The sequence below is a fragment of the Octopus sinensis genome, linkage group LG6 (assembly GCF_006345805.1).
Source record: "Octopus sinensis linkage group LG6, ASM634580v1, whole genome shotgun sequence".
NCBI lineage: Eukaryota > Metazoa > Mollusca > Cephalopoda > Octopoda > Octopodidae > Octopus > Octopus sinensis.
The window spans coordinates 56,733,146-56,758,604 of NC_043002.1; the positions used below are offsets into that span (position 1 = coordinate 56,733,146).

The 25,459-nt window shown below is 35.3% G+C and overlaps 1 long non-coding RNA gene across 1 annotated transcript; it reads right to left on the reverse strand.

The window, feature by feature from the left end:
• Nucleotides 1-293: 293 nt before the first annotated feature.
• LOC118763931 lies at nt 294-15,977 on the reverse strand. The gene is made up of 4 exons (XR_004999701.1): nt 15,964-15,977; nt 10,599-10,602; nt 1,987-2,216; nt 294-304 (listed from the first exon to the last, which is right to left on the reverse strand). It is a non-coding gene; the product is annotated as an uncharacterized LOC118763931 (long non-coding RNA).
• Nucleotides 15,978-25,459: the final 9,482 nt, after the last annotated feature.

Sequence of the window (25,459 nt, forward strand, 5' to 3'; positions counted from 1 at the left end):
CTCTCCTCCTAAAAAACATCAAATTGATGGATGATGAATATCTGACATCTTTCATATTCAGTGCAAAAAATGAAAATAATGCTTATTCTTTCTTTCTTTATTTATTTATTTAGAATATTATTGGCAAAATGGATTTACAAATCCACAAATTTATCAAGTTAGTATGGTGAAAGCGTCAGAAGTGTTTGGCAGCACTTTCTGAAATTGTCAAAATAGATTTATGATTAGTTGCTGGTGGTAACAGAAAAATTAGTTGAAGAATACAGATGAGATTCTTAATTGGAAAAGTGACTGATCTCTATGACTAAAGTTTCAGACATTTTTTTATTTCCATTTTACCAACTGGAAATAAGTTTTGGAAGAACACAGATTCTTCATTTAACCCTTCCATTACCATATTTCTGACCAAATACACATTGCCTTTGTTTCATTTAATTTTAAAAGTAAAGAAGAATTTAGTAAAATAATATTGTCATTATCAAACTGGTATTTGCAACATAACTTAACATTTTGGTGGAAGGTTTAAATTTAGATTTCTTTAAAACAGGAAGTTTATGTGTTAGAACCAGGGGCTGCCTTGGCTGGGTTGGTACCAAAGGGGTTAAACTTGCCACTGAAGGAATATGTTTTTCAACTGATTAGCCCTATATATTGAATTTAGTAAAACAGCTTTGTCATTAATAATCAGGTATTTGAAATATAAATTAACATAGAATTTTGATGGAAGGTTTTAATTTAGATTCCTTTAAAACAGGAAGTTTATATCCTAGATTCAAAGCTGTCTTGGACAGGTTAGTATTAAAAAACTTAAGTAAAAGTGACAGGTGTATGAAATGAGATTGTGTGTTGCTTGTACCTTCCTGGTTTCTTATGTAAGTGCTGGACATTCCATATCAGCTAATGCAGGTGATTGCTCTCTTGAACGATTGATAAACAAAAACTGCAACTGACCATCTGAAGTTCATGGATTCCAGCATTTACATTCCATATGTCTTTGGCTCTGAAGAAGCATTATAACCAAATAGATATGGTATTAGCAGAGATCATTGCTTCACATCCGTTGCACGCATTTTCTTATTGCTTCTTATGACCCCCCCCCCCCGACTGATTTCTTTTGTCTTCTCCCTTATACATCAATCACACTGCTGCCCTTTGTTTATCATTTGCTTCATTAACCTCTCCTCTCATTCCTAATCACCCGTTACCTACCTCTTGCACTTCTATGAACTCATCCACTCACACTTCCTGACGCCAATTTTCTATTCTCTCTTATACTCACCTTCTGTACATTGTGTGTAGGGGAGGGGTCAATAAACTAAGCACCAACTGAGCACAGGCTGATGTAATCAACCTCTTCTAAAACTGCTGGCCTTGTGCCAAAATTTAAAATCATCATCATTATTATTATTATTAAGGTAGCAAGTTGGTAGAATTGTAAGTGCAATGCATAAAATGCTTAGCACCATTTCTTCAGACTCTCTACATACTGAGTTCAAATGCCACTCAGGTCAACTTTGCCTGCCTGCTTGCCTTTCTTCCTTTCTTTTTTTTTCTTTTTCCTTTCCTTTCAAAACTCTAGAAAATAGGTACCAGCTGAGCACATGGGTTGATGTAATCATCTTGCTCTCCCCTACAGAATTGTTGTTGCCCTTGTACCAAAATAAAAAAAAGCATTCATATTATCATTACATCTACATGGGTTTTGTTGTCAAACACAAATGAAACGAACCTTTGATGTGACACTTGACTAGAATATTTCTGGAGGAAATGCTTCTGTAAATTGCATAAACTCCTCTTTTGACAATGTGATTAGTCTTTGCCATTGCACCTCTATCAAATTAAGGACCCTTAAAAAAATGCTACAGGTTTATCATGTTGTAATAATGTTTCATCAAGAACATCTGTTCCCATAGTAAAAGAAAACCATCATTGAATGTCTACAGTAGCCTGTTGAATATCATTCTTAATGGATTTGATATATTTTACAGCATCTTCAAATAGGAGGGAAAATTATCCCCCAATATTTAAATTAAAACAAAACTACTAACATAATTAATTTTAACTAACACTAAAATGTAAAAATAAATAAACTAGCTACCATATAAATTGAATAACATTTCACTACCATTTACCTTTAAGATAATAACTATAACCCGTTAACTATATATATTAATAATAATAATAATAAAGCAAATAAATCTTCATATTTCAAGAAACTAATACACAATAATGGCTTAATTTCCAAAGAGTCCTTTGTACTTTAGCCTTCGAAACTTAGCATAAAGCCACCTGTTCCTCTCTCAAATATACTCCTTTTTTTTGCTTCTTTACTTTGTCTTGCAAGTTATTATGTAACGTGACTAATGCTAGTGCCTCGAAACAAAAAGCACCTAATACACTCTAAAGCAGGGGTTCTCAACCATTTTTTATCTGTGGATTCCCCCCCCACCTTTGATTACTATTTTATTCTGGTGGGGACCCCCCAACCATTATATGTTTAAAAACTAGTTTTATAGAAATTTCTTTCAAAATTCCTGTCTTGTTTTTCACACAAAAATATTAGAGAAAGAAATCTAGCTGTATCTTGTAATACATATGTCTAAAGTAAAAAAATGTTTCAGGGGCTCTTAAAATACTGTTGTGGACTCCCAATTTACTATTTTGTTGTGCGGACACCCCCCCCCCCAATCTTATATGGACCCTGGTTGAGAACTACTGCTCTAAAGTGTTGGCTTTAGAAAGGACATCCAGCTGTAAGAAACCATGCCAAAGCTGGCATTAGTGTCTGTTGTAGCTCTGCTGTACACTGGACTCTGTCAAACCATCCAACACATGCCACCATGGAAAATGGATGTTAAATGATGATGATACAAATGGTATCATTTGGCATAGTAACCCAAGTGCTTGTTGTAATTCTTTACTGTTTAGAGGTGTAGATTGCGCTTTGAAAGGTCAAAAGTATTCCAGAAGTGGATGTAATTTTTCATGTGAGATTAGATAAGCTAAGAAATTATGTTTTGATGCTTTAAAGAAATTCAGAATATTGGTATCAAGCACCTATTTTATTCCACCACAAACCAAGAAAATTAAATAAAATAAAAATCATTCGGGTATGAATAGGAACCTTTGAAGTTTCCTTTTGTTGATAAATTCATTGATGCCTCCGTGATGTATTGATAGAAACTCCCAGCTGCTTTGGAAAGTTGTTATGGTTTTTCACAGGTTTTATACAAACTTGATATAATAAGGGTTACTTAGATCACTAGTTTTGCTACAATATTTTATATTTGGATAAAGGATGAAGCAGATCATCTTCTATGGGGAATTAGGGAAGCTTCAAACTCTGTAGAATAATTATCTACACAGATGAGTTTTATTTTTTTAACTGGACTTGCCAATAACAACCAAAATCTGTGAATGCCACAGTGTTTTATACTTGTTTTTGTGAATTTCATCATCTTTTGAACGTCCACTTTTTCTATGCTTGTACAAGTTGGATGAAGTTTATTGAAGTGTATTTTCTACAGCCAGATGTCCTTCCTGTCAACAACCCATACCTCTTTCCAAGCAAAGTAATATTTCCTCATGGCCAGATATAGTGAATGGCACTTCTTGGATACATTGAATTTTAACTCTCATACAGTATCAAGACAAGGAAACATGCACACAGTGGGTGTCTTTCAGTTTCAAAGCTTTGATTGGCCTGGTACCCAAGGTACCATGCAGTGGACTGAACCAGAAACCATGTCGTTTAAAAGCTAACTTCTTAACCACACTCCCATGCCTGTGCCCCTATCTTGATCTTCTATTCTATTGGCAAGGTTTGTTTGCAAAAAGGTTTACAACTTGGGGTGAAATTTTAAGCAAGTTTAACAACCCCCACCACCCACTCTCAGCCACTTATAGATGTTAAATGATGATGGTGATGATGCACTAAATTGTAGAACTTAAGAAAGTTGTACATATTTATAGAATCTTTTATTTTGCAAATGTAAAACTCATTCGTTCATGCTGTTAGCTCAAAATTATGGAAACAGTACTCCCCCCACTCCACCCCATGAAGAATTTCATTTACCTTGACATTAATTTTCATTATTGCCAAAGATATAAGGAACCAAGTATCAAAATATATCATTGTCAGAGTAATATATTGAGATTGAATACTGACTAAAGAAAATAGAGTAGAAATGTTGTAGACACCAATAGCTACATTTTCAACAGACAGCAGTTTTAGCTGGCGGGCTGCACGAAGGTAGTTTTGCGCTGTCATGGATCAAGCAGATTTCTTGTGTTTTAGCATTTATTGCTGCAGATCCTTGAAATGTCATGGTTCCAGTACTATGGACATGTAATTAGAATATCACAAGAAAGAATTGCAAAACCACTGATTCTTCAAGCTGAGCCAACCAGCAAGAGATCTGGGAGTAGACTAAGAATGAGATGGTTGCATAATATCTGTGGTCAGTATGGTCTCAGTTGGTCGAACTTGAGAATCCAGCAGGAAAGTGTAATGATGGTTGCTTCTGATAGGACTCTATGGAAGAGGTGCCTTAGGACTCTAACCCAATGACTCTCTCAGGAATAGTAAGTGGGCAGAGAAAAGGGATGGATGGATGAATCATTCAATTTTTACCATTTAAATTCCAGAAACTGTCATAGATGTGTTAGGTATTTGATACGATTCTGTGATAGATAGAACTTGTTCCAAAGAACTAACCTGTCTGCTGTTACTGTTCAATGTTATATTTTCCATTTGTATGACCCTGATAATGTTTGAGCATATTCCAGGTATAAAGATATCTTTTACAAATGACAAATCTTTCCCCCAGCCATTTTCTAGCATTAAAATTGCAATCATGAACTAATAGTATTGAATTCAGTAGAAATTCTTCTGTTTTCATTGGGTTTTTGAAATCATCATCATTTAACATACATTCTGCCATGCTTACATGGGTCAGATGAAATTTGTTTAGGATGCCCTTCCAGTTGCCAACCCTTACCCATTTCCAAGCAAATTAATGTTTTCTCCATGGCTAGACATGTTTTTCCACAAAAGATTGAAAACAAATAATGTCACTTATATGACAATGCCTTTTGTTTACAACTTTAATGTCAAGTGAAGGGCTCATGCCTGCATGTATGTATGCGCGCACACACGCACACACTCACAACAGGCTTCTTTCAGTTTCTGTCTACTGAATTCAATTACAAGGCTTTGGTTGGCCTGGGAATATTGTAGAAGACACTTGCGCAAGGTGCTGCACAGTTGGACAGAGCCTGAGACCACATGGTTGGGAATCAGGGTTTTTAACCACTCAGCCACCTCACATAGGTAAAAACTGTTGGATCTATATTTTGTTGGTAGCCATTCCATAATTTATCAAATGTTAAGAAGTGATAAGAAATTCTCGAGAGCTGATCGACAGAAGGTCTTCAGAGGAGAATCACCAACTCAGACAAGTGTTTCAGCCTTTAACTTCCTACATTCTAAGGAGGTTGAGCTACATCCAGGTCCATGATTCTTGGGTACTTTTCTGCTGGCTGACACTTTTTAGCCAGATGGATATCAGATGCTTGTGCCTGGAGATATCCAAATGTAAAAATATCTATTATAAATGTTAGCTTTGTTTGGTCTAGCTTATCTTGTCCATTTGGATTCAACAATTGATAGTTATTAAACTGATAAAATCATTGTGATAATAATAATATTCTTCAATCAACTTTAAAAGATTCATATATTATTAACACCTGCCATGGCTGGTGTGTTATCAGGAGAGGTAAGAGCCATAACTATTATATAGTTGAGACGCCTTAAACATAAAACTATTTAATGCTTTAATTTTACACTGTCTCTTAATTATCATTTAAAAAAATTTTTTATGAAACTTAGTAGTCCTGACATAGTAGAATGGAATATACTCTCGCTGTCATGCTAAAATACTTTGTACCTAAGAGTTTATTGCCTTGTTTATTTGAAGAGGTATTATGACATAACTATATAGTGAAACTATCCCAGATAAACTCTTGCCTCTAATATTGGATATCTTATGTTAAGGAATCATCAGAGATCACATGGCGACTCACTTCTTGAAAGAAAAGAATAGAGAGAAAGAAAGAAAACTCCAGACTAATGTTGTCATAAACAGAGATTTTTCACATAACTTTCCAACACTCTTCTTTGTTGTTACTCCTCCTCCTGTTTGATCTGTTAACTCTTAACTCTCTTAGGTCAATCCTGACTGCCTTGATCTATGACTTATTTCAAGTATTACTGCCTGCATTGTCATCAACTAATTGTAATGTCACTCATTTCACTTTGTCGCCCTCACATGTTCTTCATATATCTTGAATGTCTTATAATCAGCTTGTGCTGTCTTATTGCCAGCCACATTATCTTCCTTCTTCAAACTTAAGTCTCTTTCTCATTCACTTCCTACATTTAGCAGATCATATTTCTCTTAATCCTCTCTGGCTTTTACAGTTTTTCTCCTTCCAATTACCAACTTAACATGCCTGACACTGCTGCGCTTCTGACATATTTAGCATATTGTAGTCTTTTTTAGATAAACAAAAAAAAAAAAAAAACTCTGCTTCTCTAATTCATATCAGGACATAGTCATATAAGTTATCTGTTGATCTTTCAAAAGTTGGTTTTACTTGTAGTCATTTGAAATATCGTTACATTTTCCTCCTCCCACTGGATGCACTGCTTACATGCCCTGTAGTGCCCTGTCCCCGCTTTTTCTTGCATTTATTTATATGTTACTAAAGGAATGAAGGTTGTAACCACTTTATAACCTTGCCATATTGTCCCCACCCACTCAGTTCAAGCCAGTTCTTCCATTTGCAATAGTCACTTGTTTTTACATTGAAGACTAGGCATCTACGTTTATTAGATAAGATAATATTTTCTTTCTTATTTTTTTTAATAGAAGCTGAAGATAAAGTAAAACCCATCTAAATAAACATTTAGCTAACTGTTTTGTAAAGAATAATGGGGTTGGGGGAAGAAAAAATACCTATCTTAAACATCATTAAGTTTACTGTTTCGCAACTACCAATTTCATTTATAACCTGGCTCTTGGCTCTAAACTGTTTCATTGACAGCATAACAATGATGCTGTCAGGGTCATTCACCAAAACCAAACAAGGAAAAGTGACCATGGATATGAGATGGACTAGACTAAATAATCATACCAGTGATGGTGCTCCAGCATGGCCACAACCTCTGGTTGGAGCAAGTAAAGTTAGGCGTGCATGAGCACGCACACACATGGGGCCCTGGTTTAGGATTTCCAAGGTTTTGATGAGTGTGACACAACATCCCAGCCACTACCATTCTCAGGTCTTGTCCAAACCAAAGTAGTAGCACCTATCAAAGTCCCAGGTATAGGTCAACTAGCACATTAAGGCCTGCCTACCTGCCTGTGAAGACTATCATGTAGAAACCAACATGGTTCAACTGAAGGGAAGTTTGGCTGCAGCAGTGCATTGTAGAGAGAACAAAGAAAGGCAAATAAGACATCTTGGTCATCCACTGTCTCCATCCCCATCCCCAGTTGCCTTGACCTGGTCTTGGCACTGGTCACAGACAAGAGAGTGAGGTTGGTGGTGTGCAACCCTTCATTTTAAAGTTACCACTCATCCCTAAGGAGGACTAGATTGTCCTCATCGTACTCAAGGACGAACATGTATTTATGTGTATATACAGGATGATTCAAAAGTCGCCATACAACAGGCTCTATATGGTTACCATTGTTTTGAATACACATTGCAATACGTTTATCCCACCCATTGTGAACTTGTAATAGCACGTCTGGTGGTATGTGTACAAATGAGTTGGTGATACGTTCCTTCAAATGATTTGTCTTTTATCTTTCTGCGATACACCATGCCTTTCAAAGACAGAAATCAGGAGGGGTCAGATTAGGGGATTTAATAAACTGTTTCCTATTAAAAAAAACAAAAATTTTTCCTGTTGGAGACTTTTGAATCACTCTGTGTGTATGTATATATATATATATATATATATATATATATATATATATATATATATATATATATAATATATATATATATATATATACATATATATAAAGTTAATCCAAACAAGAAAGCACAAAAAAAAAAAACACAACAACGCGAGGACGTGGATCAAATGTAGTATTATTGGATGCTCAGGAGAGAAGGAGGGTTTAACGTTTCGGGCGGATCTCTTCGTCGGAAACAGGAGAAGGAAAGATCCAGAGAAGGGAAGACAGAGGGAAAAAAATCGCCAACGGTACACACGAGGTCACATTTTGAAAGACCGGAAGGAAATATATATATCTTCACCATTTAATATCTTCCTTCTGTGCTGATGGAATGGTTTTGCAGGATCCAATAAGTTGGGGAACAGCATCAAGCTTCAGTGTCTTCATTGGCAGTGTTTTCTATAGCTGGGTACCCTTCCTAACATCAACCGCTTTACAGAGTGTACCAAATCTATCTTTTTGTATGTGTGTGTGTATGCGCGCACACGTGTATAAAGCATGTACATATGTATACACGTAACAACTCAAACGCACGCATAGGAGTAATAGCCCTTTATTTCGCATAATGTGGGCTGGCCAAACACCTGAACATTAATATTTATTAACATATAAATAGATATATTCTGATCTCTAGAAAAGCAAAAAATGATATATAAAATAAATTTTTAGTCTTCCGAAATTACTCGGGGAAAGAAAATTGAAAATTCTATGGAAATCATAAATGCAAAACTGGATGTAATGAAATCTCTTTGTTGCCGTTAAGAGCATATGCAAAATAAATAAATAAAAAACAAAGAGAATGATTATATATATATATTCTATTTTCTAAGAAATAATGTAAAAATCTTATTTGATTTTGTTTTCTGCACCTTCTATAGATCTCTCTCTGCCATCTAATATAATCTCCTTCACATCCATGTTGCCTGATCGGAACATTGCTTCAGCCTTGGTGTATGACTGGAACTTTATTTTATTATCGATCCCAAAACGATTAAAGGCAAAACTGACCTCGGCACCTTTTGTGCTCAAATATAACAATGAAGATTTTGTAACTCATCACTCCGCCGCTCCAACTAACCTTCTTTTGCCTTTATCTACATCCATTGTCATGTGCTTCCTTATCTTTAGAAATTCTAAAAATAACGTGGAGTTCTTTAATTGCAAATTCTTTCGATTGCATCTCAGTGTTGTTATGTTTTTCTTTCTTGATGGTCTCTCTCATCCTATTTATGCATGTTGCAGCTCTGAATTTAAAATGTCATTGAGGCCTCCATTTCATGCAAATCAAAGCAATTTACCTTCGTTCTGTTCTACACATTCCCAGGTGTAAACAAACTACATCGACTTATGAATGCCACGACCCTCTAAATTTAGATTGAGCAAATCTTAATTTTTTTTTCGCCGTCTGTTATGTAAACCACAATCCATTTCATCAATAGAACCACCATTTTAAATAACTGTTTTGTTTTCCAATTAGGCGGGATATTTGGTTACTGCAATATATCATCCACACTTCCGTCTTACCCCTCCCCCCAAATCCTAATATGTATCCCTGGGAGTGGGGTAGGTGGCTGTTTCGTTAGTTTCCACTTAGCTTTCTTCACATTTTCATTGGACTGCTTGCAAACAGGTGTGTGTGCGTGTGTGCGCGCTGGACAGCGCAGTAAATGAGATTCATGTGCGCAATATTCGCAAGCGCAATAATAGAGGTATTTCACCATATTTTCGCATGCGCGCGCGCGCGTGTTTACACACCACAAACACTTCTGTGTATCGGCTGAAGACCCTGTGCACTTCACATGCAAAATTCAGTCTAAGAAGGGAATGATTGATTCGACCAAAATAAAAATATTAACCTCTGTGATATATTTTTTTTTTTGTCCGGCAATCAACACTAGCAGATACATGCATGCCTGATATGTACCAGCCCATCTGGAGCAAAGTATGGCTAAACTTCGGTTCTTAAAGAGAGAACGCAAATCCTTAATTCGTAATGATCGCGATATCTGGAACCGTAGAAATCTGCGAGACCTCAAGACTTAAAGGATGAACTAATCAAGAGATTTTGCTTCACAACCTTGCTACCAAGCAGGTGGCCGGTCAAAAATTATTCTAAATTAAAAGGAGAAAGAAAACAGAGAGAATGGTAGCGGTAGAAAACTTCTGTTTGCTATATTTCTTTAAATGAATTTTGCTTAGCCGTTTTATCAGATACGTATCTCCCGGGAAATATATAGATTGAAGAAAATAGAGAAAAATAGAGGTAGAATTTCTGATTTGTTGGTTCGAGTGTATTTCTGTAATTGTTATAATATATATATATACATATATATATATATTACGGCAAGAATTTTGACAGATTAGTAGAGCCTGAGAGAGTGGCAGTGTTGACGGAATATCAAGAGATCTTACTCTCTCTTCTAATATAATATACATGTTAAATATGTTATCAGTCACTTATAACAAGAAGACAGTAATCAAACCATTTCTCCAACTGGCGTGCAAAGGAAACCACCGTAGGCATTAAAAGCGAGTATCTGCCATTTGTAAACTGTATTTAAAAACTAAACTACTGTTCAGATCTCACGATTAGAGAGAGAGAGAGAGAAAAGCTTGTTGTTTACGAGAAGGTTTTAATGACCTGCTGCTGCTGTTACTACAACTACTACAGCCGCTACTACTGTTACTACTATAACAATAGACGTCTTCTGGTTTTTCCTTCCCCACCACCACCACCACCAGCTCCAATAAAAACTAGTCCGACCATTTGAACTTGCTACAGCTGCCAGGATGTACAACATGCAGCTGCACGAACCGACGATGACAGGTCGGTTTCGATGAGGGAGAAAGAAAGAGTGAGAGAGAGAGGGGGAAGGATAGAGAGAGAGAGAGAGAAGAAAGAGAAAGCGAGGCAGTGTGAGTGGGGGAGGTTCCTTGTTCTGTTTGTCAGTGCTTATGTATGTATGTAACTGCTCTTATTACCAGATCTGCTGCAATCATTATTATTATTGTTGTTGTTAGTATTAGCGTTAATGATTGACACTAGGCTGTCAGTCGCTTTGGCTCTGTTCTTATTATTACTACTACCACCACCACCTCAAATACTACTACTACTACTACTACTACTACCATCACTACTGCTACTACTACTACTAGTTTCACTCAAACATGGCGGATTGCTTTTGCTGATGTGCTGCAGTAGGAGAGCACCACCACAAGCAGCAGCATGTGGTAAATGCCTTTTCCTTTTTTTTTTTTACTCCCTTTTTTTAAAAAAAAAACAACAACAACATAATAATATTTATATATTACATAAATATATTATTTCTTTATTCCGATTATTGTTTATTATTTTGGAACCGTGTGTACCTTGCCAGAAATATTTTTGTTAAGTCCAAGCAATCATTCACATAGCAATGCACATCGCCTGTTCGTTGGGTTTTGTGCAGCTTCGGTGGTCATTCGTTGTTACTCGATTGTTCTCCCTACCTTGCTCAACACCATCAACATCAAAGACGAACAACAACACCAACACTTCCAAACCACCACCACCACCCCTACTACAACATTGTTAATAATACTGTTATTACTGCTACTACTACTACTGCTGCTGCTGGATCTGGAACACTCACTGCTCCAGGGATGTGTCCTTTGCTGTCCATGTCGACAATCGTGATGTTACCAAGAGAAATGATAATGGCTCAGGCGTTACTACATCTGATGAGCTGTTGTCATCTTCATTAGCTTGCTGCTATTACTCAACTGGATTTATTTTCATCACTATCACCTCTCTGTGTTAACCCCGTCAGGATAATAATCTTTACAACTACTACTACTGCTACTACAAGCCCTAATTCCCACACTACTATTTATACTACTACTATCACTACTGTTATTATTATTACTGCTGCTATACGGAGTTCTTTCTCTAGTCTTAGTTACTACTATGAGGTAGGTAGTGCTGGCTTTCGCGTTTATTTGTCAACTACTACTACTACTACTACTGCTGTTACTACTACCACTACTACCCGTCATCATATTACGCGGGTCACACATTTATTAGTATTATGCTAAATATTTTTATTAATTTTTTTAATCAACAAAAAATGTCTTTTATTATTGTTGGTGTTGGTGTTGTTGTTTAGTTGAATCTACAACGAATACAAAGCGAGTGGTTGTAAGGGATGGTTCAGACTTCCAATTGTCGATCTTTTTAATTCATTTCTTTAGGCCACGAACACGCACGCACGCACACACACATGTACACACACACAACCAGGCACATATTCATACAAACATATCCACAATCAAAAGCGATAGTGATTTGTTGTATCGGACTAGAAATACGAGCAGACATTGGTAGCAACCGTTACGCATGCGTGTGTGAATATATGTAAATTGCATGCTGACATGTGTCTACAAAGGTATACACACACATACACACGCGCGCCCGCGCACACGCACAAACACACACGCACACACACACATACACACACACGCGTACATCGTCATGTAATAATGGAGGGCACTGTGTTGTGAAAATTCAATTAAATGCCATCAACATAATGACCACTCGCCCTTACTTGAAATTTTTTCACTTATTTTATTTTTTCTCTCTCCTTTCACTTTTTATCTCCAACACTTCAAACGTATTTTTGTAAAATTTATTTATGGTTGCTTTTTAAAGCTTAATTTCTTTAAAAAATATTTTATCACGATGGCAACCATCGCCGTCGTCGTTCTGGTTAGGAAAAAGGCATTTTATTTAATCTGCCGTTATTTCTTCGGGCTTTCTTTGAAATGGAAACACATGTCTATGTATCTATAACGATCGATGATAGTGTTATTGGTGATGGAAAAGACTAAATCTCTTCTCCACTAATGGTTATATGCTGTTGTTATTATAACATAGAGCTTTGTATTGTTTTAAAATGGACTGTTATTAAGTCTTAAATAATTCAGACACTGCTCTCATTATATTTACATGTTCGTGTTTGTCTGCAAGTTGATTTACATCAAATTTTTCGACGGATCTCAACTGCAATCCCCGCTACATTTAATATATTTATACACACCAGTCATGACTGCACCCTTTTCTATCCTATCTATTTTACTCGTTTCTTACGTATTAGGGGGACCTAATTCACATTTTTAGGTTAATTATTTTGATTAATTTTCATTGAATTATCTAATTATTCATTCTGTAAATCTATTTTTCTCTTTTTTCAATGAGAATCGGTTTTGAATATAAAATGAAACATCTAATTTTTATGGTGAGAGAATTACTGTGAGAAATTCGGTCAATATCTCGATTTATTTGTTGTAAATATAAATCAGTGTTTGGACGTCGTTTTATTATTTTTCAATTAACTGATTGAAACATGAAATTGAATACTTTACCAATGCTTATTTCAATGTCAACATATAACCCATTTATTTCATTTGAAGTGAATACCGATCATTGTATTTATTTATTTATATTTTTAATTAATCCGAAAATTAATCGGTGATGGATGTCTTCTTTAAACTCCTTAGTTGCCTCACTGGTTTTTATATTTTATGAGAGCTCAGTCACATTCATATATATATATATATATAAAGAAAAAGAACCGATTGGTCGCACTAATAGTTATGATGTTTTTTCACGCATTCTGTACGATGCATTCGAGAAATTATTCCAAACATTTGAACTAACTGGTGATTTGATTACAGATGTTATTACTCAGAGTATAAGGACGGAAATTGAAGTGGTTGTTGGGTCTGAGTAAGTTGAATTTCTGATAGTCTAGAACTGAGAAAAGAAACGTCTGCAAATCTCAATGTAATGTAATATTCTTCCAACAACATCCACGGCCTCCAGCCAGACTGGCGGGCTGCATCGTATCTCGCAGACATTGAAGGGAACTCCTTTAAAACGAATAAACATTATGCAACAAGTTGATCGGTTTAACAAGGGTATTTGGCAAACTTCCCTTATTATTATTAATTAGTAGTAATTATTTCTAATAATCAGATACTGTATATTAGTACGCAGATTCCTGGTTTTACTTGTAAAGTTTGGTAAACCTATGTAATCATGAGGCTTGTGATATTAACTTATCTGGGTTTACATTGCTAAAGTGAGGACGAGCACTTAAGATTTTTAATGTTAAGTTGATAAACTCCACTAGTTAAGAGCAGTTGTCTAGGTTTGTTATAAAACTCTCCTACTTACCTTTTTATTGGTGTTTATCAAGATCTTCCACAAGAAATCACACAATTGATATTAATTACATGATTTGAAATTAGTCTTAGCATCTGTAGAATAAAATTATTTCTAATCTTTAAACACACACTCTTAGTTTCACCGTTTTTGAAAAAAAAAAAAAAAAAGACACCCTAGTCTTAATATATTTAAATGAATGAACAAGAGACTGGCTTTTTCTTTTTATTTCAACGGCTCCAGGTTAAAAATAGCTTAATGTCTATCCTTATCCTTGATAAGGATAGACATTAAGTTTAAGACTTATCTCTTTTATAGGTGAAAATTATACGGATAAAATATAGATATTTGATAGAATGTTTAGAGATACCAATATATTCTGGAGTATATTGGTATACACATGCACTCATGTGAAGATGTGTATACACACAATTTGTATTTGGCGATTGCATTTGAAACGGAAAGAAAAAGCAATAAAATGGTGGTGGATGGTGGGGGGGGGTTACATCAAGCAGAAGAAGGTATATTAATATATTTAATGATTGGTGAGTTTTGTTGCATTCCAGGGGAATTCCCTTAGAACAAAACAGTAAGAGTCACCTCGCAGTAAAGAAAGAGTAAATGTGTGTATGTGTATACATTCATCCACATGTGAGTGAGTGTGTGTGTGTGTGCGTGCGCATGCCCCCCCCCCCGCATACAATATTCAGTATGTTTATAAAATTCCTAATCATGCTATTTAATCATAAATGCATGTATGTGTGTGTGTATCAAATACCGTTTTAAGAGAAGCTATTTTTGATATGCAAACCACCAAGGAAAGAAAACTGCAATTCATTCATAAAATCGCTAGTTGCTAAAGGAAGTTACGTTTGGACATAGTTTTTATGCATATATTAAAATATGCCACAGATCAGTAGCATATGCATTAATTAAATTTTTTTTTTATATTGTGCCTCAAATATGTTCAGCTTAAACCAGTAGACACTGGCAACTAAACACTTTAATTTTGCAAATGTGTGTGTGTGTGTGTTGTTTTTAATGTCTGCTTTTCCATGCTGGCTTTGGTCAGAAACATTTCTGCTGCTGGATGCCCTTCTTGTCACCATCTGTCACCCGTTTCCAAGTAAAATAATATTTCCCCAAAGCTGGATATGTTTTCATGGCAGATTGGAAATGAAGGACACTACTTTTTAACACTGCAACAAGAAGACACCCACATGCACACACGCACACGTTTTCTTTCAGTTTCTGTCAACCAAATCCACTCACAGGGCTTTTGGTCGATCCAGGTCTATAGCTGAGGACACCTGCTCAAGGTACTGTACAGTGGGACTATACCCAGGATGAAATGGTTTGGAAGCAGGCTTCTTAACCACTCAGCTATATATATATAAGTTTTCCTATCTACCCCCCTAATTTACACTAGTAAATTCGAAAGTAATGTATGAAGAAACAGCATTAGACATCTTTTGAAATTACTCCAGTAAGAAGGACGAACTTGCATTCAACCTTTTAAAAATATACATATAAAAGTATAAATATATATATATATATATATATATATAATATATATAATATACATATATATATCATCATCATCATCATCATAGCGTCCGTTTTCCATGCTAGCATGGGTTGGACGGTTTAACTGGGGTCTGTGAAGCCGGAAGGCTTCATCAGGCCCAAATATATAAACCTTAATGCATTAATCTGGTGAAGATTCACTTTATACTTAATACCAAATGTACATATTATGATATTTTTTATATTGTAGTTTTTGCATTATGAAAGTTTGATAAATTTCTGCAGGAAATGTGGTCTCTTGTTTTGACCTTGCAACAATTTTTGCAAAATCTTTTATGTTATTTTTGGGTGTATTCAACTTTAAGTTAATAATCAATAAGCCAGTGAACTATAAACAAATGAAGGCAAGTTTAATTGCAGCTAGTGTTTAAGACAAAACATAATACTTAAATTAGCATTATACTGTTAACTGCTCATTTATATATATATATATATGATCCTCAGCATTAAGGATCTTCACACCTTAACTAAATGGAATTTATCTCATTATTAGAGAAACAACAAAAAACATTTTTATTTTAAGTTTGTTTTCCCTCATGACTGTTTTTGTTGACATTGGTGACTTTTCACCAATTTTGGCTGCTTCTATTGTTCCTCTGACCCTTTTAATACCAACCTGCTTTAGGCCAACCCTGGTTCAATGGTACAAACTTTGTGATCTAAATTAAAACATTCCACTAAAATTTCATGTTATTTTGTAAACAATTAATAATAAAAATTATTAATTGTTTGTAAAATAATGTAAAATATTTTTTATTTTTTTCCTAAATTCTTTATTTTCCAAATTATTTGAAACAAAGGCAGTTTATTTCAACAGGAGTTTGGTAACAAAAGCATTAATTCTTTTCCTCTTAGTTTGAAATTGTAATTTGGGTTACCATTTGAATTCTCGCAGACACTTGTCTCCTGGATTGTGCTTTATAATTTCATCTGACTGGCTAAAACCTGCAATAATTTCTGTTCCATCAAATTTTTAGAATATATGCATATGAGTGGAGTGGAGGTCTTCATGAATGGATGTGTGCATGTGTAAACCATATTTGCTTGTGTATAAGTTGCACCCCTCATTTAGTGCTATATCTTGGTACAAATTCTTTTTTTTTTTCCATCATAGTTTTAGCTTTGCTCCATGTATAAAGTTGCACCCCAATTTTTTCAGTAAAAATAAATACAAAATATGCAACTAATATTCAAGTAAATACGGTTGGGGTTAGCTGATTTCTAATATTCTAATCCTATGTTGTTTAGAAACAGTTGAAATAGCTATATGCTCATCTTCATTCATATTTAGTCTCTAAAATAATTCTCCTACCGTCTTTTTTTTTTATATATATATATATTTTTTCGCTATGAATGCCAATGTTCTAAATATTTCAATTGCCAACTACATACAAGCCAGTAGATGCTGACGAAAAAGAAAACCTGTAGATTGTACACCCTACCTGTGAACAAAACTGAATGTGTAGATAGATAATTTAAAGAAACACACATTATCTTCTTGACTAGCTCTTTCTGAAATTATTAGTGAATTTTGGCAGAATTGTTAGTACATTGGAATGAATGCTTAGATGCATTTCTTCTGGCTCTTTTACATTCTGAGTTCAAATCCTGCTGAGGTCAACTTTGCCATTCATCTCTGGGGTTGATGAAATAGAGTACCATTCAAGTACTGGTAGCAATGGTATTCATTAACCCACCTCTATTACTATTATTATTAAGGCAGCAAGCTGGCAGAATTGTTAGCATGCCGGGCGAAATGCTTTGTGGTATTTCGTCTGCTGCTACGTTCTGAGTTAAAATTCCACTGAGGTCGACTTTGCCTTTCATTCTTTCAGGGTCAATTAAATAAGTACTAGTTACGTACTGGGGTCGGTGTAATCAACTTAACCCCTTCTCCCAAATTTGAGGCCTTGTGCTCCCAGTAGAAAGGATTATCATCATTGGCAGCAAGCTGGCAGAATTGTTAGCACATTGGGCGAAATGCTTAGCAGTATTTCGTCCATCTTTACATTCTGAGGTCGACTTTGTCTTTCATCCTTTCAGGGTCGATAAATTAAGTACCAGTTGAGTACTAGGGTTGTTGTGATCGATTGTCTCCCTCCCCACAAAATTCAGGCATTGTGCCTATAGTAGAAAAGAGTATTATTATTATTCTTAAACATTGTCATTTTATACCTTAACACAGTAGTCCTCAATCAGGATCCATAAAGACTCTTGGGAGTCCAGATGCAATTTTGTTGTTGAAATTTATGTGACATAAATTGGCTATGTTATTTTAACCGTATTCTAACAATTTTTTAAAAATACAATTCCTATTAATATTTAATTCTAAAAATATAATAGGATTTTATTTAAATATCAAATGGCTATGAGGGTCCAGTAGAGTAGAATAAGAAACAAAGGAGTCCATGGGCAAAAAAGGGTTTTGAGAATTGCTGCTTTAACTAAAAACATTATGTATTATAGTGTATTTGTGCCTGTGTGTGTTACAAGGTTTTCTTTTGTGACTCTTTTTCAATGTGAAATTATTATTATTATTATTATTATTATTATTATTAACTAGTATCTACCTGTGGAAAATTCACAGGTGATAAATATTCAGTTTTATAGTAAATTGCTTTGAAAAGAATTCATTGAATATAATATAATCCTCTTTATCGTTTCATAAAAACAAAAAAAATATACTTACCGATATGTATGTGTATATGTGTGCGTATGCATGCACGCACATGTTCAATTTATATACGGATAGTTAAACTTATGTACATTTCTGTTCAGTTTTCAACTTGAGTAGACTGGATGTTTCCATGAAATATAGTGAAAGTAACAGCTAGATAAATTTCCATTAATTCAGACATTGTGAAAGTGTGGTGACAGCTAAATTAACTTTGATGTGCACACACATTAGAACTGGTGATGGCTAAAGAGATGGGTGAGACACATTAATATTTAGTACATAAAGTAGTGAATCTTATAAGATGAACAGGTTCTAGTCCAACTTAATCCAGCTTTATTTTTCTGTGTTTTGAGTAAGAAGTTATTTTACTAATTTTGCCTTTCATTGACAACTTAATAATAAAATCATCATCATCGTCGTCGTTTAACATCAGCTTTCCATGCTGGCATGGGTCGGACGGTTTGACTGAGGACTGGTGAGCCAGAAGGCTGCACCAGGCTCAATCTGATCTGGCAAAGATTCTACAGCTGGATGCCCTTCCTAACACCAACCACTCTGAGAGTGTAGCGGGTTCTTTTGTGTGCCACCAGCACGAGGTTCTGGCAACGACCACACTCAAAAGGTGTTTTTTTACGTGATACCTGCATGGGAGCCAGTCTGGCAGCACTGGCAATGACCAAGCTTGAATGTTGTTTTTCATGTGCCAGTAAGGCAATGCAGGCAATAATCACACTTGAATGGTGCTTTTTATGTGCGTATTTAAAACTTAATATACATGATGGTGTAAATAAAGCTGAACTAGGAGAATGTAAAGACAACATACTTTTAATTTAAAGTTTGTGAATAGAAACTTTATATTATTTCTGGGAAATATTCGGGTATTGATTATATATTTTAAATATATTTAGTAATGTGAAGCAGGGAGTAGGGCAGGTGATATTTTGATTTCAATCAAAATTACCACTTCCAGTTTCTGCTGATAAACCAGATATGGTGTTGTAAAATATCTTTTATAGCAGACCTAGTCATAATTTTGTACACAGATTTATCTTTAAAAAATTTTTTTAAAACCATATTTCTGTTGTATTTCAGCAGAAATAGGGTTTTAAAATATGCCTGTTTTCAATTAATTTTTGAAAATAATTAAGACTTTGGGAAGATAACTTTATCATTATTAAACTGATGTTTGGAACATAAATTAAGCATTGAGCTTTTAAACTAACCAAATATTGTTTTAAGCTCAAACTGGTGAGATCTGGCCTCTCCTGCCCACCTTACACTATCATTCTAAAAACATGCAATCACATCAATGAAATCGCAAAGCTATCAGATAATCTATGATTAATTCAAAATAATGTGAATAAATAAGTATTACTTTTGGCAGAGTAATTTGAATGTGAAATGATTAACATGGAATTTTCATGGAAGGTTTTAGTTAAGATCAGTTTAAAACAGGAAGTTTGTTTTGTAGATTGAGGGATGGTCACAAATGGATTGGCATCAAAAAGATTTTCCCTATGGAACATATTTGTACTGGTTATTTTGTTCTAAATTTATATTTGCATCCATGTTGAAGCATGCTTCAGTGCATATTTCTTTGTCAGAATAAAAATGTCTTTATTTCTATTCTTCTAGTGACAGTTTAACTCTGTGTATGTGTGTGTGTGTTCTTGCATTGTAGGGCTTAAGTTTCAGGTTACTTTCTTCCTATTGCACTGTTTCAAAGGAACAACAGTACAACAGAAATAATGCCCAAAGTTTTTGTTTCAAACTTCATTTTTCTAATAACAAATCCACTTCATAAACAAAAGACTTTCTCAATATTTTTGTAGTTACTGTCTTTTATATCCTTCATCCATCTCCTACCCTTTCTTAATGCTCAGTGTATAAACTTTCCAAGAATTTAAGCACAGCTTACCAGAATGCCTGCTCTGAACAACTTTGAAAACAAAGAAACTAAAAAGAAAAATCTCCTCCTCTTCCTCAATATTGTCCCCCCACCACCACCACTGCCAACTATGTTGTTTCTTATTACATCACTGTTTTCTCTCCAACAACTATACATTTCACTACTGGCTATGTATGACTAGACAACTGGAGTTTTAGTACATGTTATTGGCGTAACAAATTCTTCCACTGTATTTCCCCCCAAAACAAGCAAATCTCTTTATTACATTTCTGGGTATGTCTCCCCTCCCCCACGTCAGTCCCCAGGTAATTCTGTTATCAAAAAGGGTTAAGGGCACAATGTCAGCAGCCGACTGGAAAGGTTGTCCTTTGAACCAGTAGATTTAAGCATCTCTTCTGTTTCTACATGAACGCTCCACAGTATTGTTATGTGTGTGGTTGTATAATTTATTAGTTGATAATGCTGTACAAATACTAAATGTTTTTTTATTGGTAATATCAGAATGTATTATTTGCTGTAGGTCAACTTGATCCTTGATGGGTTTTCTGAAAATCTCGATACAGTGTTTGAAATGGTTTTTAGCATCAAGCTTGGGCTGATCAAAGAATATTTATATACTAAGTATGAGTAATAAATATAGGGTGGGTGTGTGTGTGTGTAGCTGTTGCTGGGGAGTGAAGAAGCTTGTTTTACAACTGGATGGTTTCAAGTTCAGTCCCATTGCATGGTACCTTGGGCAAGCATCTTCTGCTATAACTCTGGGCTGGCCAAAGTCTTGTGAGTGTATTTGGTAGATGGTAACCGAAAGAACCTGCAATGTAGATATTATTGAAACTGAAACTAAGGATTTGTCTTGTAATCTGAGTATTATGTTGGTCACTGCAAACCTTAGGTGGGATTGCAATAGCAGGGAACTTGAGTGACAAGACTTAGTTTCAGCTAAGAACAACATCCTCTGCAATATTTATTGAACATTCCTTTTTCATTCAGCCAGCATAAACCAACATGTGTGAGTGTGTGTGTGTGTGTGTTACTGTTTTCTTGTCTTAACATCATGTGTTAGTTGTAAATGAGCATCACTGTCATACAAGCAGTGTCCCCCATTTCCAGCCTTGAAAATATGTCTGGCTTTGGGGAAATATTACCTTACGAGGAAACAGGTGAGGATTGGCGACAAGAGGAGCATCCAACTGTAGGAAATCTCCCTCAGTAAACTCCATCCAACCCATGTGAGCACTAGAAAGTGAACACTAGAAATATGATGATGTGTGTGTGTGAGAGAGAAATAAAAAATGAGTATTGAATGGAGTGGATTTTGGACATTTTTCATGTTTTCTATGTATTTTGTATTTGTGGCCAAATTTTAGTCTAAAAATAGTTTTAATGAAATATTAACAATAGATTAGCATATATGCGACCAAGTTGTTCCATTGAAAGCACTAATATCATTGTATCGAAATTTGAACATTAGCAAGTAGTGGTTACAGTTTTATGTTTGATAAAGCGTTCTTGGACAATGTGATGGTTACATAATCTAATTTATTTCTAAGTCTGTTACCAGCCCAGTAAGCTTTGGAGTTGCATTAACCAATCTCAGTATTTTCATCTTAGTCTATTATGCTAAGCTAAAATATATGATCTCTCTTCCTCTCTCTTTCATACAAGTAAAATACAACCTCAAGTAGATGCTGCTTCCTATGGTCTACGTTATTAGTTTTTCCTGCAACCCACTAAACAACAATATAAGGATTAGAGAAAATTACACAATAGAAAAATGATATTGAAAGTCTGTAAAAGCTCAGTTCTTTGAAATCAGAATCTAAATATTTGTAAAAATAATTGTACTGTTGCTAATAAAGATGCAATTTTATCTTTTAAAGTCTTCTAATAGTGTTATGGTTGTACTGTGATACAGTTTGTTTTATATTTTAAAATGGCAGGAGGAATAATATGTACACATATCATCATCATCATCATCATATATAATTATACATATTACTTGTTTCAGTCATTAGACTTCAGCCATGCTGGGGCACCGCCTTGAATAATATTTGGTCTCTTTGCTGAACCACTAAGTTACAAGGATGTAAAGACACCAATACAGGTTGTCAAGCAGTGGTGGGGGACAAACTAAACACACACATGCATGCACAATAGGCTTTTTTCAGCTTTTGTCTACCAAACCCACTCCCAAGGCTTTGGTTGGCCTGAGGCTTATAGTAGAAGACACACCCAAGGTACCATGCTGTAATACTGAACCCAGAACCATGTGGTTGGGAAGCAAGGTTTTTTTTACCTGACAGTCAATTCATTCTTTTTTGTTTAATGAACCTTTGGTACGCAAAAACTGGATTTTCCCTTCAGTCTCAGAAAATGTATTGAAGAGACAATAATTTCTATATAGTCATGATCTGATTTTCATTAAGTCTGGACATTGATGTGTAACTCATACAAAACATGATTACAAAATATTGCCTGTATTGGCTTCGTTTTTTTTTTTTTACTTAGTATTTTTAAGAACAGAGTAGATATTTTCAGTTTCATGTCTTCCTTCCACGAACCTCACAACTCTTCAAAAAAGAATGAAAAAAGGATGTATTGAACACACAAAACTTTAAAATGATTTATAGCCATCACATTGTTTGCTTTTGTTACATCTGAGAGAGCCTTGTGGTTGGGCTGCACTCATGATCATGAAACGAACCAAGTGGTGTGTTGTGCTCTTGAGCAAAATACTTCATTTCATGTTACCCCAGTTCACTCAACTGCAAACGAGTAACTCTGCAATGGACTGGCACCCCATTCAGGAGGCTATGTTGTGATTTTGGTCACACACACACATTTCTTCAAAGCTTGGTGACTGCTCCTATGAGTCCTTGGGCTTGTAGACAGTAATGCCGGGGGGGGGGGGGGGCTTTACTTTTTTTTTTTACTCCTTAAGGGAAGGGGTACAGAATTAGTCTCTCTCTGATTTTGAACTCGCATTACTAAGACATTGAACTGTTCCTCTGGAAATTGTTGCTCTGGCTAATTAGCTTCTGCTCTATGATAACAATTATGATTGTTTCTAATATAAACAGCAAGGTCTGAAATATCAGGGAAGGGGAATTGGTCAATAAAACTAACTCCATTGTTTGACTTGATCAACCTTGAAAGGAAGGGAAGGCAAAGTGGAGTTGGAATGTAATGAATCAGAACAATTATTGCAATGCTTTACTGATTCAGCCAATCCACAACTAATTAGTGACATTTGAACTTGGAGAATGCCAGAAGAAATGCTGCTAAGCACTGCTTAGCATTTTGTCTGGCATCCTCACAATTCTGTCAGCTTGACACCATAACAACAACAACAACATAGAAACTAGTTTACAACAATAAGTTGTCAGGCTGTATACACTGATTGCTGTGGGTTTCCCAATGGTGATAGCATCTCAGTGGGGCAAAGGCATGTTAGCCTTCCAAAGTCCTCTATATCAATGCATCAAGAAATGTGAACTATTGATGTAAAAATCTGGTTTTGTAAATAGGGGTTTCAATGTTGAATTGAGTAATAGAAATTGAAGAACTCTTTTACTTCCATTTATGATTCCAAGGAATGTCTTAAAACCTTAAATACACTCCTTTACAGGATGACTTGGATGTGTGTACCTTAATGACTTCAGTGGTAGATGTACCCTGACCTGGGTAGTAGGTATATCTCATTGGTTCAGATAGTATGGCTCAGAGGGAATATGTAACTTCAGGTTGTATATTTACCCTTAATGACTCAGTGTATGTACCTTTAATGGCTCAGATGGCTTTTGTACTGGGGTGAGAGCATCAAAATGATTACAAAGTAATAACTGACTTGTAACTTTGGTAGAAGAACGCACATTTGTTGTATGAGAAGGGGGTCTAACTGATTTAATAAACCCCAATACCTGATTGGTATACATTTTAACGATTCTGAAGTGATAAAAAGCAAAATTGTGATTATTCTTTTTGCTTACACATGAGACACTTTCTGTAAGAATGGATTTATGACAGAATCTCCATAAATGTGCATTTGTTGAAATTATTGAAAGAACCCATACATGGTTGCCTAGCCATCATCATCATCATTTAAGGTCCATTTTCCATGGTGGCACAGGTTGGATGGTTTGATCAGAGCTGGTAAGGCTGTGACCACCCCAGGCTCTGTTTGTTTTGGCATGGTTTCTATGGCTGGATGCCCTTCCTAATGCCAACCACTTCACAGAGAATACTGTGTGCTTTTTATTTTACATGGCACCAGCACTGAAGTTAAAGAGTGATGAGCTTATTGGATAATCTAGTCCCTAGATACATTTTGTTAATTGTTGTTTGTTCTGTAGATTTTGTTGGTATCCAACCAGAATTGTGTGTCTATATGTGTACATGCACACACATGTGGTTGCATATAAGAAAAAGCATTTCAAAAAATTTAATGGATGGATTTCCACAATTATTCCTTCCTCCTTGCATACACAGGTATGATGACAACACTAAGCGGACAAGTGTGTGTTTGTGTGCTGAAGAAGCTCAGAGAATCACTGGTTAGCCATCAAAATTTGAATCAGTGATCTAGTTGTTTGTTGCTAATGGACTGTAGTTGTAGCTATGGCATGCAAGCAGGCTAGATAAAAAAAAAAAAAAAAAATCAATACGTACACTTCCCTCTCTCTCATAGTGAAATCTAGTTATTAGGTAAATAGAAACAAGCACGCGCACACACACATATGCACGAGTGTGTGTATGTGTGTGTTGGCAGTCCGACAAGATTTGTGATATATATATATATATATATATATATATATACATTCATATATTGAATTATTCAATTGTTTATATGTCCCCCTTCCCTCAAATGACAATAATAATGCATGTGGTGAAAAATGGCAGTGTTGGACTAAATACTTTGCAGAGAATTTAGTTATGGGGATGTTGTGAGTTCAAATTCCACAGAGGTCTACTCTGCACTTCGTTTCCAGAGTAGCAAAAGGCACCAGCCAACTAACTAACTATGGAGGTTGATTAATTAAATTATATACCCA